Source organism: Zonotrichia leucophrys, chromosome 1A (genome assembly GCF_028769735.1).
Source record: "Zonotrichia leucophrys gambelii isolate GWCS_2022_RI chromosome 1A, RI_Zleu_2.0, whole genome shotgun sequence".
Lineage (NCBI taxonomy): Eukaryota > Metazoa > Chordata > Aves > Passeriformes > Passerellidae > Zonotrichia > Zonotrichia leucophrys.
Window position 1 is genome coordinate 48677557 of NC_088170.1, and position 18829 is coordinate 48696385.

General features: G+C 44.4%; 1 long non-coding RNA gene across 1 annotated transcript; it reads left to right on the forward strand.

Moving 5' to 3' along the window:
• Positions 1 to 4590: 4590 nt before the first annotated feature.
• Positions 4591 to 18628, forward strand: LOC135457814 (uncharacterized). Its single transcript, XR_010442773.1, has 3 exons — positions 4591 to 4706; positions 16446 to 16529; positions 18400 to 18628. It is a non-coding gene; the product is annotated as an uncharacterized LOC135457814 (long non-coding RNA).
• Positions 18629 to 18829: the final 201 nt, after the last annotated feature.

Below are 18829 nucleotides of genomic sequence, written 5' to 3' on the forward strand. Positions count from 1 at the left end.
AATGCACCAAATTGAATTTCTAGAGCAGAATATATGTTGAAAAAATCTTTTTACAATTGAGCATATATGAAAAAAATGCAGTCTCAGCACAAATCTTGAAATGTGAGCCGCCTTCCCACTATGCATCACCTCGTGTTTCTATCAGGTGCTCAGCAGTCTTTCCATGGCTCTCCTGTGATATTATTTACACATCTGAAACAGCAATAGAGATTCATATGCACCTTTGCTTAGAGTGTGGACATTTATTTCAGGTGACAGAGTAAAAGATATGAGAAGAATATCCTTAAAATGGATGAATCATATCCATTTCTTTAGTATGTATTCCTGTTGCTCAGATAAGAAAGTGTTGGTATTGAGTGGAACTATTCTCTGGAATAATCAGAATTTAAATGTTAGTGAGCTAATTTTATTGAAATTATAAATTTAAGTCAAAATATAGATGTGGAATGGTTCTTAAAAACTGCAAGAATGGCATGTCTTCTTTATTTTTTTTTAAAAAAGAAAGATAGAATTGTGTTTCTAGTGGGTCTAAAAATGCATTTGTAGTTTCAATTTTAAGAACAATGAAACATGCTAAACAATTTCACAGCAATTCTGCCTGGTCAGATTGCACAATGCTCAAGTGTTTTAGTGTTCTGATTTCCCATCAGTCACATTTATTCAATCATGGAATAATCACCAGGCCTCTGGACACTGTTGAGACTATTCATGAGAGACTGCTGTGCTTAAGAAAAATTGTTGAATGATGAAAGCAATTGCTGAAAAAGTATTTGCTTGGTCCTAACTTCATTCATTTTTAAATGTGCACTTTTGTTTCTCTGGAGAAGAAAAAAGGCAAGAGACATAACTAGGAGTTCCAGCATAATGTAGGCTGTTCAGGCAGGCTTTTTGAACTTTTGATTTCATCAGAATTAGTGAGTTTTGTTTGTTTGTCTTACAGTGATATTAACTTGTAGTTAATTTACTTGTTTCAGACACTGTAGGAATAAGTTGAGAGACATTTAGTCTCCTCCTCAAAGATTTTGCTACTGACTAAAACTCTAGACAGAAAATGAAGACTTTTTGCTGTTTTTTGTTGTTTTTTCTTGTTTGTTTGTTGTATTTTAGGAAAGTGAATGAAAACCAAAGTATGATAGTATACTACTTGATTTCCTATACTATCATACTTTGAAACCTGAAAACCATCTGTCTCTTGTCTACCCAGTGTTAGGACAAAAACTGGATAATCCTTCTCTGACAAAACTGGCCTCTCTATGGTGGCTTTTATATGCTTTGATGCTGCTTCCTGAGGTTTATAGAGAACAACTTCTCCAAATTTTGCTTGTATAAACAAGAACACAAGACAACAACCATAGCTGCAGACTAACATTTTCTTATGTTGTTTGGTGATGAAATCCTGTGCTCTCAGTTTTCCTGGATCTTTTTTGAGGGAGTTATTTTTCTTAATATAATCTAGTTATTCTTTGAAATAGATCTGTAGAAGACTAATGTAACTATTTCAGTTCTTTCCCTTTTCTTGATGATTCTCTAAGTTCACAATCTTCTTGGGCTGTCTATACACCATGTCCTTTAAGAGACCTCCTAGGCAGGTACAATTTTTCCAAAGCTGCAAATTGCAAGCAAGGAAAACCACTTGTGTCCACTTACCAACTGTATGCTTTCTCCTCTGCCTTGAAATTGTGACAGGGATTGTCACAACGTTCATATTGACTTCCAACAATTTATCAGTTGTGTGCTACTGCTATTTTGCCAAGTATCAGATCTCCAGCAGTGTTCCATTGGATAAATACGTAAATGGGAACCAAGTAAACTTTTCAGAAATGCCTTAATATTTAATTCAACTGAATGTACGGGCAGTATAATACCATGCTTTATGGAAGAATGGTGTGTTATATGCTGGGCTTTTCTCTGTTAAAATTCTTCATGGCTTTTCTCAGCTTAGCTTTCACAATCTGCTCTTTCCAATATTCTCTTCAACTCACATCTTCATTTGAATCTTCATTTGATCTTTCTGCTCTCTCACAGCTATCTTGTATCTTTAAAAACACAATAGAGAACTTTTTGCCATCTGATATATGAATTACTCCTTCTACTTAAATCACTTAAAAAATTCCTTTTGTAGTTAATACCTAACTGACTGGGTCTACAAAGCCCTTTTTAGCTCAGGTACAAAGGATAATGTAAACAAGTAAATTGTGTTGTCTCTATAATTGTATTTATTTCTTGTGTAGTTTGCTGCACAGTTGAACAATAGTACTGGGCTTTAAAGATAGGTCTAGTACATTAGGTAGATTAAGAGCAAGCTATCAGGCTGGTTGTATATCTGAAATTTAAGAATACTGCTAGTAGGTTACTAATTCAGCACATGATTAGAAGACAGCTCTGGAGCTGAGACAGAAAAATATATTAAAAGTTGAGTTTTCTCTTTTCTTTACTTTGTGAGCACTTACTCCCTTGGATTATTTTACTGGATTTAACTAGAATGAACTTTTCTCCACTCTTCTAAATCAATAATAATTTAATTGACATATTCTGTCATACAACCCTGCAGCCCAAACTAGTCTAACTAACGTTTTTGATTTTAAATGACATTACCCCATCTAACTGGGATATTTTTCAAAAGTTCTAAGTAGAAGCTCCCAAGAAATAAGAAAAAAAAGTAGTTTTCAGGCTCTGAGAAATAGAACCTAAATGTACAAAGCAATGCTCATTTAGAAAACAACAGTAGATAAGAAATTCACCTCAACACAGGGAAATGACCCTACTATTTTTCTATTAAGTGTGAGATTTTTGTCGATTATATATGACTGATCTTCAAGTATATTTGCTTGAGGAGTGGTTCTTATGACTGTAAGATGTTGATTTTCTCAGTGTCTGTTTCTAAATGCCGAAACAAAAGAACATAGTTAGCATTATTGGTCACATTATTTTATGGTATTAGCCTTGAATGGACAGACGCTGGATGCCTTCTTGGGCTACAGCAGACCTAAGGGCTGGATTTTTTTGCAACTGAAGACCCTTTCATAATGTAAAATTGAGATTAGGGAATTTTAATTATATAAAGAGCAAATGAACTACTTTAGAGGGCACGATGCTAACACAGACTTATCCATAGAGATCATAGTAGCAGTATTTGAGGTTCCTCTTTTCTGATTTAGTGAAAGAGATCCAATCTCTGTCTGGTGTCTTCCTCCTGCTCTCTTTTTCTTCAATGACACTTCATCAAGAAGCTAAGTTCTTAACAGATTCTACAATGTCCTTGAAAAAAATAGCCCTGAATTGCTATTGAGTTTGGGAAAAAAGCTTAAGGGGGTTTGACATAACTGAAAATTTTTGTATGCACTCCCTGTCCTCCTTTCTGTGCAGTCATCCTCTCTTGGGTACTTTCTCCAATCATGGACTGGCTGTAACACTTGGCATTGTAACACTTGACTCTCCATCCCTCCTGGAGAGAACTGGAATATTCATCTTCTTGGCATAGATTTGTCACAGTTCAAAATATTTAAAAATGAGTAACTTCACCTGTCTCTGCTCTACTACAGAAAGGATGAAGAATCTCAGAGTTAGCTCTATCCATATCAAGGGGTGGGACTGCACCTCCCCGCTCTGTGTGTGCAGCTCTCCTGGCAAGGGGAATAGGGTAAGTTGGATAACAATCTTTTCCACTGGGCTTTGGAATAGTTCCTAAGTAGTTTGTACAGTCAGTGGGAGATCTGGATATGTCAGGGTGGCCAAGTCTCGGAGAGATCCCAAAGCAAAGGCATTCTGCTTAGAAAGAGATATACACAGCAGCATATGGCCTACTAATTAAAATCAGTATTTTCCAAAGCTTGGAAAATGGGGCTTGGGTGCCAAAGTTGCAAATTCTTTTCTAATCTCATCTCAAAATTTTACAGGTCATATATAAATGAATACTTTGTTAATTGTCAGTTTTGCTAAGAGATGTTTTGTCAATTTTGCCTTTTTTTTTAAAAACGTAGCTTCTAAAGAAGTGCTTGTGTATGCTAAAAACTGTTGGAGGCAATATTATAGTTATGAAAAAAATGAAAGCATTTCTACCAAAAGAGAAATTATTTTTGGTAATGTAAAAACCTTAAAATTAGGGAACATCTACTCATTATATACTTGGAAATGTAAAATCAAGTTCTTCCCTTTCTTTTCCCCCCTAGAATACTGAATAATTTCTACTCAATTCACAGTAGTAAAGACACACAACTGCAGTGAATGCATCAGCTGCAGACTTACAGATAAGTCAAATTTTCTCGGACTTTTTGCTTTTTAAGAAGTACGATTCACAGGTTTGAAAAACAAACATATGACAAAGTTTGTGATTCATACTGGGTGAATGCTAGACTTTTTGCTACTCCAAGCTTTCATTATAGAGACAGAACTTGTAGTGCAGACTCAGCACTGACTGTGACTGTCCCAGGTGGTGCTGTCTTCCTGGGAACTATCTTCACCTGCAGAACCTGCTGTCTCCACCTTTTCAAAGTAAATTGAGGGATGTCCTTAATGGGCTTCTCAAATACTAGCTGCAATTCATCTCAAGGGTGTTTGGCAGCTGTGAGTATCCCCTGCCAACCAATTCTCCTTTCCTGTGTGCTGCTATTCCTTTGACTGTATGCAACAGGAACAAAATTTTATAAGTCAGTGTGCAATAGTTTAATTTTTCTTACAGGTAGGATCAAATTCAGGAAAAAGATGTGGTAAGTGCAATATTATTTAGATTTCTCCTTAGCCTTCTGGCTTTTTTCTCTGGCCTTCTAATACTGGCATCTTACCTAGTTCAGAGGCATGTTGCCATCTGAACAGATGGGTGTGAGTGTAGGTGGCTAGGAGGACATGTTTGCTCATCAAATGTGTTTGTCGAAAGCAGTATTACCAGCCAGATATATTGGATCAGCTGTTCAGCCTGGGCTTTTAAATCTATGTTTAAAACTGCCACTCTGATAAAAAAAATAATTAAATCATAAAATAATTAAATGTTTACAACCCTTTGAAAGTGGCTTTTTTAGTTTGGGAGAGAGTCAGTATTTTTATTTCTTAAATGCCTGGGTTGCAATGGAGACATTGTAACCAAGGTTCAGCTACAAAGTTTGAAAAAAATCCTCAAACCACAGAACTGTACCTGTTGGGAGACATCTAGATGGTACTGAAAAAGCCTCTTGTAACATTTCCTGGGAGAAGAGACCATTAGGTGTACAAAGCACATTAAATCCTATTACATTTTTACTTTTGTACCTTAGCCTCAATTACTTAGTACTAGTAGTAGAGTAATTTGTGGAACTATATGTAGTGAAATCTGCCTTAATTAGTGAGGTATCACAAGATGGGCATTAATCAGTGTTTTTAAACTGATTTTACTCTTTCTGTTACAGAAAAATGTGTCAGAGAAGAACTGTGTAGTTTTTTCTAGACTGCACATATTTAATAATTAGCACTAATGTTATGATTTTCTCATGTGAGATACTTCATCTGAATTCTTAGTATGCTGCACTGCATTAGAAGATATTAAAGGCAGTTGGCTAAGTGAATTAAATCTGTGTTGAAAGGTGTGGCTGCCTCATGGTTTCTGTCTCAGCTGTCTTCTAGTGCAGCTTTCCTAGTGCTTCAAGATAAACCAGTGGCTCACAGAGCTGGAAACCTACTAGAAGCACACAGTTAAAAACATGAGGTAGCAGCATTCATGCATATCATGTAGTAGCTAGCATCCTCTCTTCTTCAGGTTGTGTAATTTTTCCTGCTGTCTTTTCAAGGAAGAGCTGAAATACTGGAAAGATGTGTAGGGGATAAGAGATTGCTGTCCTGAGCTGAACACTTTGCTTTTAGATTTAGATTCTAAGATCAGTCTGTGAATGAAATACAGTGATTTTTACAGTTTTCTACAACTCTTATGTTAGGGTAGCAGTAATCAGAATGTGGCCCCCAGATGTGCTATATCCACTATATCCAGGCAACAAAAAGCATGCAATGACAGAGCTTGCAATAAGGGCCTTTTAACCTGAGGAAAGTTATTACAGAAATATACCCTGCACAACTGACTCTGTGATCTAATTTAGAGATAAACTTTTAACTGAGTCTTAGAAAATGTAGTTTTATTTGTTTTTTACAGATTATAAAGGTAAGTTGAATGGTAAACTGAGGTCTACCCAACACAGTGCTGCAAATCAGTTCCTGAAGTTCAAATTAGTCATATTTTTTAATGTAACTTCAAGGCCATATCCTCAGAAGTGTGCAGCCTCTTGACTTCCACTGTTTGGACAAGCCTTATATTCCCTTCTCAGTGTGACACTTATTCTTTTTGAAGTTTCTTTGAGTGCACATGGCTAGGCACATGCTGAAACAGCTTTGATGGATTGTGATTATGATTTTTCCTTACAAGTCAATTACCTGAAGTGTAAAGCTTGGATAAAAATTGAAATATGTGAAGCACCTGGGTACCTCTTGCAGCTCTGGGACATTATAATTGCCTAGGTCAGTACTTCAGAGAAAATAGGAACTGCACCCTTCCTCTAAAACAGAAGGTGAATTAATGAACATAAATGAAACTTTTCTTTTGAAACTGATTCAAATATGGCTTGAGCAAGCATAACTATTTATTTTCTGGAAACATGCATAAGTAGATTTGTTACAGATACTGTCTACTTCTTTAAAGGAAAATTGAATATTTGTCATTATTCCTGACCTGCATTATTTTTCTTCTGTACTGGAGTCTGAACTTTGATTTTCTGCAGCTAGAAGTGCTGGCAAACATTTCTAGAATTTCCTTTCAAAATGGAGCAAAGGGTGAAGAGCAAATGGGCAGACAAACTCTGTTCTTGTAAGCCAAGGGGTTTATAAGTTTTGTGTCTGCTGGAAAAAGTCAAGGAGCTACTACACCAGAAAGTGCTTTGAAGCCTCTTTCTCCTTTGCCATGTACCTTGAAATAAGTGTTATTTTGCACCTTTTAAGTTGCCTTCGACATGAAAAAACCCCTACACCTCTGAATCACTAGGGATTGTTTGGATCTCTGTTTCTTACTTTAAATACAATGTCTTAAAAATCCAGTGTGCTCTGCAGGCATCTATATTGCAGTTGGTAAGACCATAAATCTGTACTATTGAAGATATATTTTAACAGTTGTGAACCACAGATTATCTCCTGCATGATCATATGTTGTAGTGTGTTGTTAAGTTTCTTGTGTTATTCCCCCAATTTATGTATTGTTCTCCCCTATTATGTGTAAAATGGTTTCGTTCCCCCTTTTCTTTCCCGCCACCGTTAGTCTGCCAGCTAAGTTGCTATAGTAACCGCTATTCATAGTTGCCGATATATAATGGCTCCTCCCCTGGCTTCCCTTATAAGTGAAAGTCGTTTCCTCCCTGGGTTAAGTCAATCACCCCCTTTCTCCTCCCAAGTTTCGAGAACCTTCTTCTCTCTGGGGGTTATGGTTGGCTGCCGCCCCAAAGCCCATCCTTTGCTTAATTTTAGTTGGTTATTTAGGTATGTCAATTATGTTTAGGACCTCAAAATATGTATTATTATTGGCTAGCTGGGTTTCCCTACCTTTTCCCCCTTTTTCCTTTAAAAACCCTGGGTAGCCCCCGGTTCGGGGCCATTTTGCTGGGTGTTTTCCCTCTTTGATGGTGCTTCTGTAATAAAACCGACAGCCTACCTCCAGCAAATGGTCGCTTCCTAATTCGCCTCACACTCGTGCCGCTCCGAGACACCTCCCAGCTCAGCCTAAGGCCAAAGACGCCGAAGGGGGCTGGTTTTAGATGTGCGGGGGTGCTGGCCTTCACCCCTCACTAGCTAGCCGGATCCCGGGACTCAGTGCGCCCTCGCACAGTGTGGCGCCCAACGTGGGGCCTGTAAAAACAGACCCCTCGGAGTTGGACTTTTAAGTTACAGTGGAAGCCGCACTACCCACAGGGGGGGTGCAGGCTCCGTTTTAGGGGCAGCGCTCCCTGAGGATTGGTACCGAGACTCCTTGCGCCCAGAGAGGACGGTTCCGGAGACGAAAATACACCGCCTGATTTCTCGTTTTGCTGCTATCACCACATTGGTAAGGTCGGGCCCTGCTTTGGGGACTTTTCCGATTTTACTCCCTTGCCTTTTTAAATTTCCCTAGGGTGCATGCCCTGCGTTGGGGACCCACCCCCACCCTATTTCCTTGACGCTCTTCTTCACCCCAGTGCTTTTTCATTTTATCTTTCCCGTGGATCCGGTATCCCCAGACTTGGAGTCCGGATCCACCACCCAAAACCTTTTTCCTTTACTGAAACCCCAGACTTGGGGACAGTAGGGGAGGCAGGGGCTAGTGGAAAGTGGCTTGTTGTTTTCAGTTGTTTTCAGGCAGGTGGTTGTACCACCAGAAGGATTTCCCTGCTTTCTAGTATCAGCAGTTTCTGTACTAGAAAGTGGCCATGGGTGCAAGCTTGGGAAAATCCCAAAAGGAGATTTATAATATTGTAAAGGGTTTACTGCTTGGAGATGGCCAGAAGGCCCCCAAGCAAGAATTAAAATTTTTAACTAAGTGGGTCTTTTCGAAGTTCCCTGAAGTTTCCCCAGAACTTGCAAAGCAGCCACGGTTTTGGGGAGCCGTTTTGGCAAAATTAGAAGGAGCAGTAAATTCCGGGGAGACAAAATTAGCGACTGTGACATTTTGGGCGAGCAGAGTGCTTATAATACTCAGCTCGTCAGGGGAACCGAAAAAAAGCCCTGCACGTCCCCGTTCCCCTCGTTTTGCTTCCCTTACCTCCCAGCCCTCTCCCTATTCACACAGGCAGGAGCCCTCGAAAGGGATTTTAAAGGCCAACAAAAAGCAGGGAAACCATTCTGCCCCTGCTCCCTCTCGACCTGCTCAGCCTCCCCGTCCGAGGAGCCCTAGTCAGGCTCCTCCTATATCCTCACCCTCTACCCCAGTTCTCAAGTCCCCAGTTTCAACCCCTAAGTTTGTTCGGTTTAGTAATGAAATTCCACAAAGTATCTCCTTTACCGTCCAAGATGGCGGGGACCACGCGGTCTCTGCCGCCAGAGCTCTTTCTTCTTCCGCTAACCCGTTCCTCCCAAGCACCAACCCCTTCCTTCACCCTGACCACACCCCTTGCCCAGTTACTCCTCTCTCATACCCTCCCTCCGTCCCGCTCACTCCTCAGCACTCCGCCCCACCTTCAGCTCCTCCTCAAACCCCTCCCCCGGTTCAGCCCCCCACTCCCTTCCCCCCAGCTCCGTTTTCGTTTTTCCCTCCGCCTCCGAACGCCGTCCGGGGGGCGGAGAAGGGTACTTTGCCGCGCCCACTCCCTTGCCTTACGTCAGCGCCAAACCCCGCCTCAACCTCCTCCAGTTTCGGTTCCCACGCCACCCCCCCCAGCTCTCACGCTTTGTGTTCAGAGGAGGGGGGGGGGGAAAGCCGGAAACTGGAGCAAGCTCCCCTATTAGAAGCCGCTCCTGTTACATATCATCTAGGGGAGGGGGGAAATGCACGGGCACAGTGGGTCCCTTTAGCACAGGTCCGAATAAAAGAGCTATGCAAAGCTCAGAAAGATTACTCCCGGGAGTCAGAATTCTTCCGGAGTTTGCTACATAATACCCTTGCTCAGGGAGATTTGGTACCGACGGATTTAAGGTCCCTCTTCTCTAGCCTGCTCAGACCCATGGAATTTAGGGTCTGGGTGAGGGAATGGAGGAGGGAAATAGTGGAAGTACTCCCAAGTTTTTGGGGGAACCTTACACTGTCCCATGACGCAGATGGGCAGTTAATTACCCAAGAACATCTTTTGGGTGAAGGACAGTGGGCTGAAGGGGCAAATCAAGCTAAAGCCTTATTCCCATCCCAGCTGGTAGAGACGGCCCGAGCAGCTGAGCAGGCCTTCTTCAAGTTGGAAGTAGTTACCTCCCAATGGGAGGATGCCGAAGTTTTGCAAGGAGTGCAAGAGCCATACATGGAATTTATCGAGCGCCTCTACAGATATGTGGAAGCGCAGGTGCTCGGAGATGATGATAGGGAAAAAATGCTTCAGCGGATGGCATATAGCAATGCCAACGCTGAGTGCCGCAAGGCTATAAAAACTCTCCCTCGAAGTCCTAGGCCCACAGTAGAGGCCATGATAGATGTCGTAGTGCGTCAGGTCTCCCTGGCACCACGGCCTAAGAGAACATCCATGCTTTTTGCTGAATGCCCCGAGCAGGACTTCATAGAGGCAGAAGCTGCCCCCGTGGCCAGCCCTTCAACTCCTGGGTCCGGCAAGAGAACATCAGCAACCCATCCCTGCCATCTCTGTGGCAAGGTGGGGCATTGGATGCCTCAGTGTCCGATGCGCCAAGACTACATGGAATGGAGGCGGAAGCGGGAAAAGGAGGAGAATCAAAAGAAAAAAAACTAGACTTGGAGCGCAGCCCCTCCCTGCGCGAAGATAGAAATGTGGCGGGCTGTTTTCCATCATCCGGGGAGAGTAGAAACGAGGGAGAACCGCCGAACGTCTTGCCGGAATTGACGCACCTATCAGATTTGAAACACTTTACCTGTGATATTCCGCCCAAACCTGCATTTAACACCATGTCCTCTGTTTCCCCTTACAGGCTGCAGCTAACTAAGAGCATTTACCTCCCTAACAGTAATTTACAGCTGGTGACTGTCGACTTGCAACATCCGGGTCACTGGAGGGAAATTGGACGTTGCAGGTGGACCATTGTCGGGGACATAAAGCACACACCGCGAGACATCCGTATCGTCCCTGGTCTGATAACTACCGACCAGGACCGCTTTGCGGTAGGGCTGTACTGTGTCCGACCCCCGTTTTTCCTCCCTGAGGGACAGGTCATTGCCCAGGCCATTTCTGTTCTAGATAAAGACCATTGGACGAGACCGAAGGAGAAGACCTCACCTCCGACCGTTGCCTGGACACAGTTAGTAGGGAAGGAGAAGCCCCGCCTGACATGTCAACTTTCATTGGGCGAGGACAAGAGAATAGTGAGGGGTCTTTTGGACACGGGTGCAGATGTGACGATCATTCCCTCCCGGGAATGGCCGCCGACTTGGGGCTTGCAAAGCGCTGCGGGCACAATTTCTGGTGTTGGGGGCCTTCAATTGGCAAACCGATCGAAGAGCATTGTACAAATTAAGGGGCCCGACGGGCAATTGGCGTCTATACGCCCGTTCGTTTTAGATTACACAGAACCCCTCTGGGGAAGGGACCTATTGGCCCAGTGGGGAGCCAAGATCGATCTCCCGAAGGCTCCCCAGGTTTTTCGGGCAGTGGCCACTGAGGAGCGCCAGACCTGGAAACTGAATTGGCTTTCAGATAAACCTGTAGAGGTCAAACAGTGGCCACTTAACAAGCAAAAACTAAAGGCGCTCAACGAGCTCGTTCAGGAGCAACTATTGAAAGGCCACCTAGAAGAGACCATGTCACCTTGGAACTCCCCAGTGTTTGTCATCAAAAAGCCTAATAAGGATAAGTGGCGGCTTCTGACCGACCTTCGCCAAATTAATGAATTAATAATTGACATGGGTTCGCTTCAGCCAGGGATGCCCTCCCCAGCAATGCTCCCCCAAGATTGGGAATTAGCTGTAATTGATATAAAAGATTGCTTTTTCCAAATTCCTCTTCACCCAGAGGACGCCCCGCGATTTGCATTCACAGTTCCGTCCATCAACTGTGAGTCCCCAGCCAAGCGCTATCATTGGCGGGTGCTCCCGCAGGGCCTCAAGGTCAGCCCTGTGATCTGCCAGTGGTATGTCGCTTCGCTGCTGTCACCCATTCGTACAGCCCTCGGAGATGCCGTCATTGTCCATCATTATATGGATGACATCCTTCTGTGTGCGCCCGACCACAGTTTGCTTGCCCATGTGCTTGACCTGACAACCAATGCGTTGGCTGCTGCAGGGTTCGAGCTCCAGCAGGACAAAATTCAGCGGGTGCCACCTTGGAAATACCTAGGCCTCGAAATTACAAAGCGGACAATTGTGCCGCAAAAATTGGCAATTCGGACAAAAGTCCAGACCCTAGCAGATGCCCATCAACTGTGTGGGTCTTTAAATTAGGTGAGACCCTGGCTAGGCATTTCAACTGAAGACCTAGCCCCCCTCTTCAATTTGTTGAAAGGGGGAGAGGAGCTTAAATCCCCTAGGACTCTTACCCCAGAGGCACAGGTAGCTCTGGAGAAAATACAAAAAGCTATTTCAACCAGACAGGCCCACCGATACCATCTGGGCCTGCCCTTCAAATTTATTATACTGGGAAAATTGCCACACCTGCATGGCATAATACATCAATGGGATGATAGTCTGGAGGACCAAGGCTCAGAGAACAAACTCTTAATTATAGAGTGGGTCTTCCTGAGCCACCATAGGTCCAAAAGAATGACACGGCCACAGGAGTTGGTGGCCGAACTGATTCTCAAAGCAAGATCGAGGATCAGAGAGCTTGCAGGCTGTGACTTCTCATGCATACATATCCCAATTAAATTAGAATCGGGCCAATTTAAACTAAAGACCTTTGAAGAACTGCTGCAAACTAATGAATATCTTCAGTTTGCACTCGACAGCTACACTGGGCGCATCGCAGTAGATCAGCCGGCCCACAAATTATTCAATTCAGAGTTTAAATTTTCATTGAAGAAGGTTCAGAGCAAGAAGCCACTGGATGCTGTGACAGTTTTTACTGACGCGTCTGGAGCATCCCACAGGTCAGTGATGACTTGGAAGGATCCTCAGACTCAGCAGTGGGAGACCGATGTTGCTGTTGTAGAGGCCTCTCCACAAGTTGCTGAGTTAGACGCAGTCGTCAGAGCTTTTCAGAAATTCCCTGGACCTTTCAATTTGGTCACAGATTCTGCATATGTTGCAGGTGTAGTGTCTCGAGCTGAGTCAGCTGTTCTTCAAGAGATCACTAATAAGAGATTATTTGAATTGCTGAGTAGACTCGTCAAGTCAGTCTCCAACCGCGAACATCCATTTTATGTCATGCATGTGAGATCACACACAGATCTTCCTGGGTTCATTGCGGAGGGTAACCGTCGCGCCGATTCTTTGGCCGCGGCTGCTGTTTCGCAGGCCCCCCTCCCAGATGTGTTCAGTCAGGCTAAAATCAGCCACCAACTGTTCCATCAAAATGCCCCTGGCCTAGTTCGTCAATTCAGTCTGACGCAGGAGCAAGCCAAGGCGATAGTGGCCACATGTCCCCAATGCCAGCAAGATCAAATGCCTACCATAGCCTCGGGGGCTAATCCCCGAGGTTTGGTAAGCTGCGAGCTGTGGCAGATGGATGTAACGCACATTCCATCTTTTGGTCGATTGTGTTACGTCCACGTCTCAGTAGATACCTTCTCCGGAGCGATCTATGCTTCTGCCCACACAGGTGAGAAGGCAGCAGATGTTCAGAAACATCTGCTTCAAGCATTCGCTGTCTTGGGCATCCCTAGGACTTTAAAAACAGACAATGGCCCCGCGTATGCTTCCAAGGAGCTGCAAAGCTTCCTGCAGCAATGGGGAATAGTGCATAAAACCGGCATCCCCTATTCCCCGACAGGCCAAGCCATAGTAGAAAGAGCCCACCAGAGCCTTAAGAAAATCGTGTCCCGGCAACAACCGGTGATGAAGGCAGAAACCCCCCACGTCAGGCTATCAAGGGCATTGTATACACTCAACTTCCTGAATTGCTCTTTTGACAGCCAAAACCCTCCGGTGGTCCGACATTTCGGCAGTCACCAGCAGCTGCAGCCTAAAGCCAAGCCACCGGTTCTTGTAAAGGACCCGGAGACCTGGCGGACGGAGGGTCCTTTTGACCTGGTAACTTGGGGGAGGGGATATGCCTGCGTGTCCACTCCCTCGGGTCCCAAGTGGGTACCATCTAAATGAGTCAGGCCTTTCGTCCCGAAGCAGGGGACCAAGAAAGAAGAGGTACCACAGGTCCGGCAGGCATGCTGGCGTCAGCGGAAGAAACTATCCCATCAACCCTCCTCATTCTCTCCGGATCTCACCTCAGTAACTGAAGAACCCTCTCATCCAGCTTCTCCTCCACCCCTTGACCTTTTACACCACCTTTCCTCCTTTTCCCTCCCAGCTCCAAACACCACCCCCCGTATGTTTTATCTAAATTGGTTGTTTGGGGAAGAACCATGTCTGTGAATCCTGCATACTTTTACGACTTTCCTTTCGTTTCAGTTTTATCTCCCCGAATTTTCACCTCCCCGAATGGCATCCGAAACGACAACGCTGGCTCCCAACCCTTGTTTGTTGTTGACCGTGCTGATGACCTGCGGATTCCTTCTGCCACCTGTGGAGCCGTGGGTCATTCCCCAGCCAAAAATCAACGTCTGGCGTGCTTTGGCCCAGTCATTAGGACAGGACCATATATGCCTCGACACCGGCGCAACAGAGGACCCGATGTCGTCTTGCCTTGTGGGGATCCCTTTCTCCCCAGACGAGTTCCCCTCTGCCTTCCAGTCTGCCCTTTCCCCTGTTTTGGCGAAGAGCCTAACTTTCCTTCCCGGTTTTGAACCCAGTAATGCCTGGAGAGACGGAGTGGCCAGACTGAATCCTGCGCCCTCCGAGCCCACAGAGCTGCACCTACTCGGTTCAACCAACTCCTCAATTTGTTTTCAGTTCGAATTTACTTTTGCCCCCATATATAAAGGCAGTGAGGTGGTCCGGCAGACAAAGAAACAATATCAAGCGAGCCAGTGGTGCCGAGCTGTTCTGAAAATCGTTGGCCCCACCAATACCAAGCGGACCCCTTACGCCCTTCCCAGAGGGGTGTTTTTGATTTGTGGTGATCGAGCGTGGGCAGGCATCCCCTCTGGTCTGATCGGAGGGCCGTGCACATTTGGCCGGCTGACGCTGTTTACCCCCAACATCACCCAAATTATCAATTGGAAAAAGACTAACGTAACATCCAAATTGGCTAGATCCAAAAGAGATCTTAAAGATCTCTCTGAAGATTGTGATGATAAAGTTACCCATTGGTCTCATTCTAAATCCGTCGCCTTTACCATTTTATTGCCATGGTTATCGGTGGCGAAATCTCTGGGTGAATTGGGCCGCCTGGAGTGTTGGGTGGTTAAACAAGCCAATTATACTTCAGCCGCATTATACGACCTCCTTAAAGACGAAGAAATTACAAGGAAGGCAACGCTCCAAAACAGAGCAGCAATAGATTTCCTATTGTTGCTCCATCACCATCACTGTGAGGAGTTTGAGGGTCTCTGTTGTCTGAACCTGTCCTCTCGGGCCGAGGACGCCAGACACTCCATCAAAAAACTCCAAGACCTCGTCCATCAGGTCAGGCAGGAGACATCAGACTGGCTGGGAGACATATTCAAGGGTTGGGGCCTTAGCGGGTGGGCCAGTTCTGTGTTAGAATCGGTTTGTAAAGCTGTTTTGAGTTTGATTGTATTTTCCGTTTTAATCGTACTGATCCGTAGTTTGATCCAAAGACTAATAGCTAGAGCCACTTCGACGACTGTCAATCATGCCGCACTCTCTCGGGAAGAACATTTCGAGCTGGAAGACCTCTCCTCAGAAGCCGGAAGAGCTTCAGACGAAGAGGGGCCCACCGAGCTGCCTCAAGAACAGATGTGGGCTAGCGAACTCCAGCTTGAGGAAAGCAAAGATTGGCAAGACAATCTGCAGACACCTGCTTTTTGAGTTGCTTAGATGAGCTAAAATTTTTATTTTATTTGATAAGAAACGGGGAGGTGTTGTAGTGTGTTGTTAAGTTTCTTGTGTTATTCCCCCAATTTATGTATTGTTCTCCCCTATTATGTGTAAAATGGTTTCGTTCCCCCTTTTCTTTCCCGCCACCGTTAGTCTGCCAGCTAAGTTGCTATAGTAACCGCTATTCATAGTTGCCGATATATAATGGCTCCTCCCCTGGCTTCCCTTATAAGTGAAAGTCGTTTCCTCCCTGGGTTAAGTCAATCACCCCCTTTCTCCTCCCAAGTTTCGAGAACCTTCTTCTCTCTGGGGGTTATGGTTGGCTGCCGCCCCAAAGCCCATCCTTTGCTTAATTTTAGTTGGTTATTTAGGTATGTCAATTATGTTTAGGACCTCAAAATATGTATTATTATTGGCTAGCTGGGTTTCCCTACCTTTTCCCCCTTTTTCCTTTAAAAACCCTGGGTAGCCCCCGGTTCGGGGCCATTTTGCTGGGTGTTTTCCCTCTTTGATGGTGCTTCTGTAATAAAACCGACAGCCTACCTCCAGCAAATGGTCGCTTCCTAATTCGCCTCACACTCGTGCCGCTCCGAGACACCTCCCAGCTCAGCCTAAGGCCAAAGACGCCGAAGGGGGCTGGTTTTAGATGTGCGGGGGTGCTGGCCTTCACCCCTCACTAGCTAGCCGGATCCCGGGACTCAGCGCGCCCTCGCACAATCATATGCCATGCAGATCATGTTAGGTGAGAGAAGAACTATTGCTGGAACCACCCTCTGTTATAAAATGTTTAATTGCCTGTGTCCTAAAGCTCCAAGGTCCAGCTCTGGTTTGTCTCAGCTGCACAACCTTGCTTACACTACTGAGGAAGACTGAAGAGAAATTCTGTTGAAAGGTAAGAAGGATAAAATTATAGCCAGCAGTAGGAGAGTCGAGAGCAGATTACCAAGTAGCTCACAGATTCAAGAGCATAAAAAGCAATATAGAAAGACAAAACACAAAAAATAAGTGGTCAAGGAGGAAAGGACGCTAGTGAGGATCATTTGGTAAGTGGTTCAAGTCCTTGGTGTTGGTGGGGCAGCTGGATAATGGGAGCTTGGCACTGCAGAGGAGCCAATCTCAGGGCTTTGCAGGCTGACCTGACCTCACTGGACCAGTGCCCATCTGGTCAGCAAAGACCTTGAGGGCCCCCACTGGGCTGGGACCCAACTAATGTCTGCCCTTATAGCTCACCAGTCCCTTCTGTGTGACTGAGCCAACAAGCCACCACTGCTTGCTGCTTCAACACTGTATATCCTGCTCTCAGAGTCTTTGCATCTGCTGCTGTGTGAGTTGACACAGGCTGGCAATCACAAAACCACAGTTAAAATGCAAAGGGTACATTTATTTTATTTCCTCACTATCCTTGCAAGGATCCTTAAGCAATCCCTGAGTGGAGACAAAAGTGGGAATGCTGGCACTGTCAGGCTTACTCCATCCTGGTGATTGGGGAGCTGCTGTTTGCACCCATTTGTCAACGGCCCGTGCAGCCCATCCTGTGATCTCCTCTGTGCTCTTTTATGATCTCTGAGCTGTAATAATCTCTCTCCCAAGACTGGGAGCTCAAGCAGGTCAGTGACAGTGCCTCCAAACCTCTGTGAACACCTATGTTACCTCTACACAGAGATCCTACTCCTCAAAACAGTCAGAGGATGAACAGCAAAAGGCACAATCTATGTGGTTTTCCACACTGTTATCTCCAGGCCTTGGCATTCCCAGCTGCAAGGTTACTTGAATGATTCTACCATCCTCTTCGCCATTCTTCTGCTTTTAATGCTTTCCTCCCAACAGCCACTGAAGGTGCCCAAAAATGCCAGCCCAGAAGAAGTACTGGTACAAAGAGCCTTCTTATTTAACCCAGGGAAAGAAGAAATTCAAGATGAGCTGGTGTCAGTGTACCTGGGGAGCTCTGTCAGTGTGCTCCTGACAGTTCTGATGGTCTCTTTTATGCACTTCTTTTCCTTTTCTCAGACAACAAACAAACTTTAGTTTGTTGTCTGAGAAAGGACCAAGGAGGCTTAAGTGCCACTTTCTGAGAGGATATTCAGGTCCATGTCCTGATTAGAGTAGATGTGTCCTGCCTGCTGGAGAGAGGGGCTCCAGCTCTGCTGAGAGACAAGTGACTGAGGCACACGCTCTTTTTCCCTGTGATGCCTTTCAGGTCATGTATAGGCTGGGAGTACTGGTGTCCTCAACTTCATTCAGAGAGTCTGAACTTCTGGGGACCACTGGTATCACTTCTTGTGCACTTCAGGGGCATACCCAGGCTCTCTCCATCATTTTCACCCTCTGATGAATTAATAATTTCTTTTTCTACTGCAAAGTAAAAACTTGTTTTTAAGCACAGATTTTTCCACACAAATTTGGTCCCTTTCAGTGGAAAAACCCTTTATCCACATTTTATCTCAAAAAAGGTTACACCTGAAGTAAAAAAACACCACAGTGTGTGTTGTAGACTCTGAGATAAAAAAAATTTGTATAAGAAAGCTGCAAAACCCATAAATCTTTTTTTGGTTCCATTGAACTCTCAAAAACATTTGGTCTAAATAGTGATGTAATCTGCAATTTAAAAAGACAACTACAGTGATAAACTACAGGGAGGGTCATAACCTTGTATTAGTATTTCTTATGAAAAAATTATCAGTTGTATTGACTTTGTACTGACTTCTGCCTTTATCTGTAACCAGTGCATTCTTTTATTTTATGTATTTTCATTATGATTGCAGAGTGAAAACTAACCTCCAGAATTCAGCGGGAAATGACTGCTCAAATGCTTTGGTGAATCATTCTAAGCCTCATTCAAACAGGGATGCAGCTAAATGAATGTACATATTCAAAGCCTGTTTAGAAATCCCTGACATACTGGTAAATGAAAATGACTGTCTCATTCTCTTTCGTGAATGAAATTATTCAGAATAGCTGAGGGAAAATGCCATTATGTGAATCAATTCAACACTTATTGATTAATCCTGCCTCTGGTGTTAGAAGTTTTCCCCTTTCATGTTAGAATATACAAAAATCTCAATAAATTCAAAGATGTTCTTATGCTGGTAGGTGTCGGATCTCAAGATCTCAGTCCTGAGATGCTGAGCCTCCGAGACCACCTTGTGGGGCTCGGGAGTCCTGGAATGTTGCCAGAAGTGTCTGGTGGCTGGA